This window comes from Nothobranchius furzeri, chromosome 5, assembly GCF_043380555.1.
Source record: "Nothobranchius furzeri strain GRZ-AD chromosome 5, NfurGRZ-RIMD1, whole genome shotgun sequence".
NCBI lineage: Eukaryota > Metazoa > Chordata > Actinopteri > Cyprinodontiformes > Nothobranchiidae > Nothobranchius > Nothobranchius furzeri.
The window spans coordinates 14,477,267-14,489,563 of NC_091745.1; positions in this window are offsets into that span (position 1 = coordinate 14,477,267).

Sequence of the window (12,297 nt, forward strand, 5' to 3'; positions counted from 1 at the left end):
AATCAATCTCCGAGATTAAAGTAAGGAACCTTGGTGTCTTCGACCAGGACATGTTATTCAAATCTCACGTTAAACTGGTTTGTAGGATTTCCTTTATTCACCTCTGGAATATTGCTAAGATTAGAAGCATCCTTTCCAGGAGTGATGCTGAAAAACTAGTTCATGCATTTATTACATCAAGACTGGATTACTGTAATTCATTACTCTCAGGAAGTCCACAGAATGTAGTTAAGAGTAATTCAGCTTGTCCAAAATGCTGCAGCTAGAGTTCTGACGAGAATTAAAAAGAGAGATCATAACTCTCCTGTGTTAGCTTCCCTACATTGGCTGCCTGGTAAATTCAGAATAGATTTTAAGATCCTCCTTCTCACATATAAAGCTCCATCATACATCAGTGACCTGATTGTTCCATACGTTCCTAACCAAGCTCTTTGCTCTCAGACTGCAGGTTTACTGGTGGTTCCCAGAATATCTAAAAATAGGATGGGAGGCAGATCTTTTAGCCATCAGGCTCCTCTCCTGTGGAACCAGCTCCTAGCTTTAGTCCGTGAGGCAGACACCTTTTCTACTTTTAAGATTAGACTTAAAACATTTTTATTTGATCGGGCCTAGTTAATATCAATGGAAACTTCAGGGTTAAACATGGGCTAAAAAAGATGTGAAGTCCTTTGCATTTGCAAAATACTGTGTAAAAGGAATAACCAAAGGGAAACAGCCAAAAATGTGATAATTTATATTTTGTCTCCATGTTTCTGCCCTTTCCCTGAACTTCAACTGTGAGTCTGGGCTGATTCTGTCCACCTTCTCTCAGGCTTTTGTGGTAATCCATCTATTCTGCCCCCTCTGTTGTCGCTTTGTTGAGTTTCTTTGGCTGGGGCATTTCTCAGTTTTCCCACCAGTGGGCAGTATTACCCCTTGAGGTTTGTTGCTTTTTCTTTGGTTATTTGGTGTGCGCTACACTGCCCCCTTTGGAGATGTGTTGTAAGCAGCCGGAAAAGTTCACTCAGGCAGTGTGAGAGAATGCGTGGAGCAGAAAACCCGCACAACTTTAAGCCCAGTTTACGTCGTTGGGGAGTTTGTTGAACCATAATCTGTAAGTAATCAACGTGTAGCTTTGTTTTCTGTAAGATTCGTTACTTTCATGTTACTTAAAAGCTTATTTGAATGTATAAGGATGGTGAATGAAAGCATAAGGAAAGCTATGTTGCTAACCTGTTTTTGGTTACAAAATATGTAAATACTGATGCTTACATGTTATTTTACTGTATGTTCACAGTCTTACAAATTAAAAGAGGAAAAAACGGTCTTCAGAAAAAGACAAAGTGATGTGTCCTGTCGTTCCTGGAACCATGTCCTTTTATGTTAAGCTCGCTGCATAGGGTGAATAGCCATACATTCACCTGAGGGCAGTAGAGTAAGAAGATTATCTACCTAGCAAGCACCCAAGATGTCGCAGCCTGAAGCTTCACCACCTCTTTCCCAGATGGCGGTCCGGTCAGAGTGCCACTCACGCTCTTCCCACTCGTCACGTCGTTCTTCCACCAGCCAAGCTGCAGCTCGAGCCAGAGCAGAAGCAGAAGCCGCCCGCACCAGAGCACAGTACGCCAAACGCCAGATCGACATGGAGGTTGAGAAGGCACGCATCGAGGCAACACTAAACGCTCTAAAGAAGGAGGGTGAGGCTGAAGCAGCACTCGCCGCAGCTCATGTCCTGGAAGCGGCAGCCGATGAGGAGCATGACGCCGTTGACCTCACAGAACAAGGAGTCTCCTCTAAGACACCTCCTTCCATCAGACGTGCTCAAGATTATGTGAACGCTCATTTCGCTAACTGCAGCTTGGTAGTTAATGAAGACGGAAAGCCTGCTACACGACAACTGGTCGGTAAGAACGACGCTCAGCATCTACGACAGAGTCAACCACCAGTTGCCTCCTCTCCAGGTGAACATCTCGCTGATTTTGTAGATCAGGAGCAACCAAAGTCCCCTCCCATACACAGAGAAACTGTCATTTCAACCCAACCTAAACCTTCAGTGCTTCCACAGACTGAATTCTCAGATTTCTCAGCCTGTCTAGCACGACGTGATCTGCTGACAGCGGGATTCAAGGTTTTCGACAACCGTCCTGAGTCCTACTTGTCATGGAAGTCCATCTTCCGCAACGCCATAGAAGGCCTCAACCTCAAGTCCAGCGAAGAGCTTGACCTCCTCACCAAGTGGCTCAGCGGGGAGTCACTCCAGCATGCTCTGAGGATCAGGGCAGTCCATGTGAACAACCCACACGCAGGTCTTCAACGTTTGTGGCAACGTCTAGACAAAAGTTTTGGTTCTCCAGAGGTAGTCGAAGCGTCACTTTTCCAACGCCTACAGTCTTTTCCAAAAATATCTAATAAGGACACTCACTTATTGCAGGAGCTTGCAGATCTCCTGTTGGAGTTAGAGTATGCACAAAGTGAAAATTATCTACCCGGCCTTAGCTTTCTGGACACCCCAAGGGGAATAAACCCGATAGTGGAAAAGCTCCCCTACGGACTCCAGGAGTCCTGGGTGAAACAGGGGACAAAATACAAAAAGAACAATGGTGCAGTTTACCCACCTTTCTCATATTTTGTTCAGTTCATAAATGACTATGCAGAAATGAAAACAGATCCTAGCTTTATGTTACAAAGTTCAAACATAATGGCTCCAAAACCTGATAAGCCATTGTTGAAACCGACTAAATACAGAGTTCCGGTTGCAGTGAACAGAACAGATATTGGTCAAACAAACATCACGGCTCAAACATCAGTTCTCAACCCAGACAGACAATGTCCTATTCACCACAAGCCCCATTCACTTGCCAAATGCAGAGGTTTTAGGTCAAAAACACTAGAAGAAAGGAAAAGCATCCTCAAAGAACATGCTATTTGTTATAAGTGTTGTTCTTCCACAGGTCACCGAGCTAAGGATTGCAAGGCTCTTATCCAATGCTCGGAATGTAATAGTGATGCTCACGTGTCTGCCATGCATGTTGGTCCACCTCCGTGGGCAATCAAGGACTCTAACCTCCTGCCTCAAAACCACGGCGGGGAGTCTGATCCTTCAAGCCCTGTAACCACAACTGCTTGCACAGAGGTGTGTGGCCCAGGTCTAAAGGGCAAATCCTGCTCTAAGATTTGTTTAGTCGACGTGTATCCCCGCACAAACCCTGAAGAGAAAAGGAGGATGTACGCCATGTTGGATGACCAAAGCAACTCATCCTTAGCTAGGTCTGCTTTCTTCAACATGTTTAAAGTGAAAGGCACTATGCTCCCATACACCATGAAAACATGTGCAGGCTTATCAGAGGCTGGAGGACGCAGAGCAACTAATTTCGTTGTTCAGGATGTAAATGGAGAAGTGTCCATGTTGCTGCCCACACTGACAGAATGTGATCACATTCCAGATAATAGAGATGAGATACCCACCAAGGAGGCTGTGTCGGCTCACCCTCATCTACACACACTGGCTTCACAGATCCCTCCTCTGGACCCAGCCGCGGACATTCTCCTCCTCTTGGGCCGGGACATCATCCAAGCTCACAAGGTTCGCAGTCAGGTAAATGGCCCAAACAGTGCACCTTATGCCCAACGCCTCGATCTGGGATGGGTGGTTGTAGGTGATGTCTGTCTCTCAGGTGCCCACAAACCCACAGTAAACTCTTTCAAGACAGACGTTCTGAATAACGGGCGCCCTACTTACCTTAGCCCCTGTGGAAGCAAAATCCATATCAAAGAGAGATATACAGAAAGCTGTCCTAAATTCGAGAAGACGCAAGCAGAACTAGGCAGACACATTTTCCAGCAAACAGTAGATGATGACAAAACGGCTCTTTCAGTAGAAGATGCATTGTTCCTGAAAATTATGCACAGAGACTTCACTAAAGATGAGGCGAACAACTGGGTAGCTCCACTCCCATTCCGCTCCCCCAGACAGCGTTTACCCAACAATAGGGACCAAGCTCTCAGTCGCTTAATGTCACTCCGCAAAACACTGAAGAAGAAACCTGAAATGAAAGACCATTACATTGAGTTTTTAGACAAAACTTTCAGTAAGGGCCACGCTGAACCAGCTCCAGCTCTAGCTCCAGAACAAGAATGCTGGTACCTCCCTAGTTTTGGCATTTACCACCCTCAGAAGCCAGGAAAAATTAGGGTGGTTTTTGATTCAAGTGCGCAATACAACAATGTTTCTCTCAATGATGTGCTACTAAAAGGGCCAGACCTCAATAATACTCTTGTGGGAGTGTTGATGCGTTTCAGGTCCGACCCATACGCAGTCATGGCCGATGTGGAGCAAATGTTTTACAATTTTGTGGTCAGAGAAGACCACCGCAACTACCTTCGCTTCTTGTGGTTCAAAAACCATGATCTGGATGGAGAGGTACAGGAATTCAGGATGAGAGTCCACGTGTTCGGGAACTGCCCCTCCCCATCAGTGGCCATTTATGGACTGAAACGAACAGCGATGGAGGGAGAAAAGGAGCACGGTAATGATGTAAGAGAGTTCATTGAACGCCACTTTTATGTGGATGATGGACTAAAATCATTTCCTTCTGCTGATGAGGCCATCAACATTCTCTGTGGGGCTCAGAAGATGCTGGCTCAGTGTAACATACGCCTGCATAAAATCTCATCCAACTGTCCTACCATCACAAATGCTTTTCCAAGTGAGGACCTTGCGGCTGACATGCAGGGCCTTGACCTTGGACAGACACCCATGCAGCGGAGCTTGGGCTTAGGCTGGGACCTGTCTACAGACTTGTTCAGGTTCCAGATAACCGTCACTGAGAAGCCCTTCACTAAGCGTGGAGTATTGTCAGTCGTTAATAGTGTGTATGACCCACTTGGCTTTGCTGTCCCTGTCATTGTAGAGGGCAGGATCATACTCAGAGACATTTCCACTGACACTTGTGAATGGGACACTGAACTCCCAAAAGACAAACTACAGCAGTGGCAACAGTGGAAACACTCCCTCAAACATCTACAACAACTTGAGATTCCCAGAATGTTCACCTCAATACCACTCTCTGCAGCAGTAACCAAGGAAATCCATGTTTTCTGTGATGCTTCTACCAAGGCAGTGGCCGCTGTTGCCTACCTTAAACTCACAGACAGAGATGGTCATAATGAAGTGGGCTTCCTTCTTGGCAAGGCACGGCTTACTCCAAAACCAGACATCACCATACCCAGACTTGAGCTCTGTGCCGCGGTCCTGGCTGTCGAGGTGGCAGAGTTAGTCGTGGACGAGCTGGACATCGCAGTGGATCAGGTGAGCTTCTACTCAGACTCCAAAGTAGTCCTCGGTTACATCTTCAACACAACAAGGCGTTTTTATGTCTATGTGCACAACAGAGTGGAACGCATCAGGCAATCTACACAAGCTCACCAGTGGCATTATGTGCCCACTCACTTAAATCCTGCTGATCATGCCACACGCGCATTACCTGCGAAGCAGCTTTCTGCCTCCACATGGCTCAGTGGACCCGCATTCCTTGCCAAGTCAGAAACAGGTCAGTCTCAGGCAGAGTCGTTTGATCTTGTAGACCCAGAGACTGACAACGAACTGCGTCATGAGGTAACTTCTTGTGTTACCACTCTTTCAAAGGATGTTCTCAGTAGTGTCAGATTCGAAAGGTTTTCAAGTTGGAATGCACTACTGAAAGCTATATCTAAACTCCGACACATTGTTCAGTCCTTTAAGCAGAACATAGAAGGCTCCTGTCAAGGCTGGCACAGCTGTAGTGAGCATTTAACTGAAAAGCAGCTTGATCAAGCTAAGATCATTATCATTCGCACCGTCCAGAGAGAAGCCTATGCAGATGACATAAGGCAGCTTGAGAAGAGTATGCCCCTCAAAAGGTCAAGCCCACTTAGCAAACTAAACCCATTTCTTGACACAAATGGGATACTCAGAGTGGGTGGGAGACTAAGACGAGCACAGTTGACGTCGGATGAAACAAATCCTATCCTCATCCCATCTAAACACCACCTGTCCCAGCTCATTATAAGACACTTCCATGTGAAAGTATGCCATCAGGGCAGACATTTTACCGAAGGAGCAGTTAGAGCTGCAGGCTTTTGGATTGTGGGAGGAAAAAGAGCAATAAGCAAAATGATATTCAGTTGCGTGACCTGTCGAAAACTAAGAGGCAGACAGCAGGAACAGATTATGGCTGAGCTACCAGAGGACAGGCTGTCCACTGACCCTCCCTTCACACATGTAGGGCTTGATGTGTTCGGGCCCTGGCCTGTCACTGTCAGAAAAACACGTGGTGGGCAAGCAGATGCAAAGCGATGGGCAGTCATATTTACGTGCATGAGCACACGGGCCATTGACATTGAAGTTATAGAATCAATGGACACGTCATCATTCATCAATGCCCTGCGTCGTTTTTTTGCTATCAGAGGTGCAGTCAAACTTCTTAGGTCCGATTGTGGGACAAATTTTGTGAGTGCCTGCAAAGAACTGCATATAGACAAACAGGGCTGCAACAACAGCAAACTAAATAGCTTTCTGGAGGACTCTGGCTGCAAGTGGCTTTTCAACCCCCCACATGCGTCGCACATGGCTGGCTCCTGGGAGCGCATGATTGGGGTCACGCGCAAAATCCTTGATGCAATGCTCCTGGAACACAGGAATGCAAAACTTACCCACGAAATACTGGTGACCCTAATGGCTGAAGTCACTGCAATAGTGAATGCTCGTCCGTTAACAGCAGTGTCTGCAGATCCAGATAACCCAGTCATCCTGACCCCTGCCATGCTGCTCATGCAAAAGGTTACGACCCCACCAATCCCACCTGGTCAGTTTGGAAACGGTGATCTGTTCAAAGCTCAATGGAGGCGCGTTCAGTACCTCGCTGATGTATTCTGGAGACGATGGAAAAAAGAATACATCTCGGGACTTCACGACCGCCGCAAATGGAAAACAGTGAAGCCTAACCTACAAACAGGAGATGTTGTTCTTTTAAAAGAGACACTCGAACATAGGAACAACTGGCCACTTGGACTTATCACCAAAACCTTTCCCAGTGAGGATGGGCTTGTAAGGAAGATAGAGGTGAAGATTTTCCGCAAGGGTGAACACAGGTGTTACATAAGGCCTATTAGTGAGGTTGTGTTATTGGTGTCTAAGGATTGTACTTAAAAGCAGAAACTTTTTGTCACTGTATTTTGCTTGTTTTTTGTGTTAGTTGAGAATGACATTCCACGGATGTCAGGCGGGGAGTATTCTGCCCCCTCTGTTGTCGCTTTGTTGAGTTTCTTTGGCTGGGGCATTTCTCAGTTTTCCCACCAGTGGGCAGTATTACCCCTTGAGGTTTGTTGCTTTTTCTTTGGTTATTTGGTGTGCGCTACACTGCCCCCTTTGGAGATGTGTTGTAAGCAGCCGGAAAAGTTCACTCAGGCAGTGTGAGAGAATGCGTGGAGCAGAAAACCCGCACAACTTTAAGCCCAGTTTACGTCGTTGGGGAGTTTGTTGAACCATAATCTGTAAGTAATCAACGTGTAGCTTTGTTTTCTGTAAGATTCGTTACTTTCATGTTACTTAAAAGCTTATTTGAATGTATAAGGATGGTGAATGAAAGCATAAGGAAAGCTATGTTGCTAACCTGTTTTTGGTTACAAAATATGTAAATACTGATGCTTACATGTTATTTTACTGTATGTTCACAGTCTTACAAATTAAAAGAGGAAAAAACGGTCTTCAGAAAAAGACAAAGTGATGTGTCCTGTCGTTCCTGGAACCATGTCCTTTTATGTTAAGCTCGCTGCATAGGGTGAATAGCCATACATTCACCTGAGGGCAGTAGACCATCAGATCAGAAAAGCTCCACACATGGACGTAATTTTCACTTTAGAAGTGGGGGGGACACGGGTGTGTGTGTGTGTGTGTGGGGGGGGGGGGGGGATCTTTACAATATGCTCTAATGGGAAACAGGCTTCAACACAAACAGTTGTTTTCCACTTGGTCCTAGAGCTCAACCAGTGTCAATTTAATATAGCGTAATATTGTTTTTGGATGGTAAAAAGTGCAGGGGTCAAAACTTGACTTTGGAAAAAGTGGGGGGGACATGTCCCCCCTGACCCCCCCCAAAATTACGTCCATGGCTCCACAGAATGACATATTAAATAGGGTGACCATACGTCCTCTTTTCCCCGGACATGTCCACTTTTCACTCTCTGTCCGGGACGTCCGGCAGGGTTTCCTACATGGAATAAAGTGTCCTGTTTTTCATCCAGGAGCAGGGATCGACTTATGGGGTCTATATCTTTCAGGGAAAGATCCAGTTTCTACCTTTATTACAATATTTATGAACTCTCAGCGAAGCGGGATTCTGTTGAGCGGAGAGGACGCAGAGAGCTGATCGTTGGTGCGCGCGCTGCGTCCGGCCCACGATACATTCACAAAGTGACGCAACAAAACATTATTATTAACACATGATCATTCGTATCTGTTTAAATCCTCTGGTATTCTGTCTTGTAATCATTCCTGACGCACTCCACTCATCGTGTGCTGCGGTGATTTCACCTCACTGACGCAGCATCAAAATGCGGTCAGGAGATCCCTTTGATCTGCTTAGTTCAAAAGTAACTGATCAGGTGAAAAAGTAAGAATCCAGGCAGCAGTTTTTCTGGAGAGTTTAGAGGAGATGCAGGAAGATGAGAGACAGACAGGACAGGAAATAGTTAAATAAAAACAAGAAAACAAAGCAAAGTGCTGAAAAGTAAAATGTAGATAGATTTATCTCCACTACTCGTTTTTACCTGTGTAAAACAATAAGTTACACACAAGTAATATTTATATGTCTGATACAATTCAGATCACCTTCAAAACTCAGACAAACCCAGGGCCGTTTCAAGGCATTTTGGGGGGCCAAGGCAACACAGAACACCCCTCACCCCTATAACTGGGCTCCCCAGAAGTTATACAGTGTTTGTAAAAGCATCTCAGACATCACTGACAGCTTCTAATATTGTCAGACAAAAAACAAAATTGTCGGACACGCTGTCATCGGTTTCTTTTCTAAACTCACAAACATCTGTCAGTAACAAAAGCATCTGAAAGCCTCTATTTGTGGATTCTCTGAAAGTTTCCATGGAGTCCATGACAAACTGTTTTATCATTGATCCTATCGTCTAATCTCACAGCTGAACAAGCATCCTTAATAATCTGTGCACAGGAAGCGTACAGATGTAAAACAAAAGGTATAATAATTTCTTATTAATAAAATGTTGTTGCAGCACTTAAGCAGCAGAAAAATGAGATTTTGCAGTAAATATGCAAAATATTTACACATGAATTGTTTTAGAGCCATTGTGTTGGCAGAATCTGATACTAATTTTAGCTCTTCACCTGGGAAAAAAGGGTCCCAACGTGGTTTGTGTGGCGTTGCCATAGTGTGATGTCATCAGTAGGCACAGATCTCCTGTCCTCTTTTTTGGAAGTGGAAATATGATCACCCTATATTAAAGCTGGAGCAGACTCTAAGCAGGTATAAAGTCCTGGTTTTCAGCTGAGCTGAGTTCACTGAACCAGACAGACCCTCTGTGTGCTGACACACTTTGAAGGGTTGACTTTGGTGTGTTTATATCTTTATTGTGTGCTGCACCCTGGTTCAGGATGATGTTTCAGTGCTGCCAAGTGAAGAGATTAAATCAGTGAAGTGCACCACCAAGTGGTGGATCTGGGTTCTTTTCTCAAAAAGAAAAAGGAAATCCATGCAGCTGGTCTGTTTTAGAGACATAGTTTTATGTGTTATTATTTTAGTGCAGAGAGAACTGTTTCTATGCTACCTGTGTCAGTCCTGATTCAAACATTTCAATAATAAATGTATAAATTAAAAATAAAATATAAGGAATCATAGGTCATTAGACAGCCATGTTCAATGTGTTTAACTACCAGTTCAAGCTCAGAAAAACAGAAAAGGATTTCTTCATGTGCAGTTTTTTCCCTCTAACTGTGGACAGAAAGGTTGAAGGAACCCCAACTGGAATTCAAAAGAGAAGAGAGTCTCTGTTAGGAATAAAAGAAATGAACAAAAGACAAACTTAAGGCACTCAGAAGGTGAAATGTGAGATGTCAAGAGACAATCTGATACTGCAGGACTGAGCAGCAGAGGTAGAGAGAGAGAGAAAGTATTATTTTCTTTTGAAGTATCTCAGCAACATTTGAGGAAACTTGAACGTGACAATTTGGCTACAGATATTTTATTAATTATCTTTTACTCATTTTTTATCTAACTCAGTTTTAAATTATTTCAACAACAACAACTAACACCTGACAACAAATGATCATTTTAGTGACATCATACGGTTACACGAGTGATGAGTTTAATAACCTTTTATGTTTTCTTTGCCTTGAAAGGATTTGTGTAAGTGTTTCCTGCTCAGCGGGGTTTTCTGAACCAAAACCACTGACACGTTCCAGTGAAACAATAACGTTGAGTCCTGGTGGTCAGACATGACCCGCTGGAGTTTTAGTCCAGGAATATCAGGATTCTTCCTGGTTACAAGGGTCAAAGATTTGCTTGTTTGTTGTTAAAACTAAACTAAATGTTGTAAATAGCAAAACCAGTGATTTCTGCATTTTCAGTCCCAAATAGATTTAGTCATTTTCTTAAATACATTCGTAGTATTTAACGTTATTATAAACAGCTCATCAGCATAAAAGAGGTGGAGCTGGAGTGGTACTAGAGTAGGTGAGGGCCAGAGATGGGTAACTGTAGAGCAGGAGGTGAACCGTAGGGAACTTCTGAATGGAGTCTGGGTAGAAGAATGAGATGCAGCTTATGGTATAATGCTGGAGGGTGGACAGGAGACACACAGCAGCTGAGGATGATGATGGTAATGATGGAGGTTAACAGGAGCTCAGGAGGATCTCAGGAGATGAGGAGGCCAGTAATGAAGATTAGGAAGGTGGGTGTGGCCTCCTCTCCTTTTATCCTCCTGGTTGTAGTTGGTAAAATGGAGTGCAGGTGTGTGGAAAACACACCTGCCACAGCAGCTCCTAGAGGGAGCTGTGATTAGCATCTCCCTAGTGCCCTCCTGTGGCTGCCTGAAGGTGAAAGCAGACACAATGGCTGCAACAGATGGGGGTTGAACCGGCAACCCTCTCGTAATGGGGCGGACACTCAACTCCTCTGCCACTGCCGCTACAAATGTTCTACAGATGTTTTAAATCAAATTCAACTAGTTAGTTAGTTAGTTAGTTAGTTAGTTAGTTAGTTAGTTAGTCCCAACTTCCTGTTGGGAATCTTTTCCTCATAAATCTCAACAAAACAGCTTCATCTCTTTTGTGTAGATGTCTTTTAACAGCTGCCTTGAGGTTATCTGCAACACGTTCTCACACCCAAAAGCGTCTAAAACTGATGACGGGTGACCAAGCGTTTGTTTCAGACGCGATGTGCCAGAGCATCGCTTTTCGACGCCCGCGGTAAAACGAACATTTTAGCTAACTGTGACCTTTACCTTCTTGCTTAAGTTAAAGTACGTACAGTATATTGGTGTCTTCATGGTTTAGTAGATGCTTCTGTGAGTAATTGTTCCAATGAACGAATGAATGATCAATTTTATTCAGTCATCATAAAAATAATTCATGTAAACAGTAACATATCATACAAATAGATACATACATTTCCATCTCTCCACAACGTATATATTCACATATGTGTATATAGTATCTATTTTAGTATCTCATAACTGAACAGGTTTAGGCAGAAGCAAAAGCTTATAGAATTGCCTAACCTACTTACAAATCAATTTTTCAGTTTCCCTCAATGTGCCAATAACCACAAAGAAAAAATAAAACACAATCCCATCCACCAACATCAAATTAATACTCTTAAAAAATATTTTTACTGATAAGTATTTTAAAAACTGAAAGTGAAGTTGCTCATTTCAATTCTATTTTAGCTTCATTCCAAAATTTTACTCCCATTACAGAGATACATCTCCTACTAATACCCGTTTTAGCTGTTTGTACAACAAACATTCATACCGTATACCTCTTAAATCATATTTACTTTCACTCTTTTCAAAAAGCATTTGCATATTTTCTGGCAGAAACATTAATTTTGCTCTAAACATAAATTGCATTATTTTAAAATAACATAGATCTTCTATTTTCATAATCTGTGATTTTAAAAACAACGGATCAGTATGAGCATAATAATTGCTCTTGTTTATAACTCGAATAGTTTTCTTTTGAATCGTTTTTATTTCATTTATATGTGTTTTAAAAGTTGAACCCCATATTTCTATACAATATGACATGTAAGG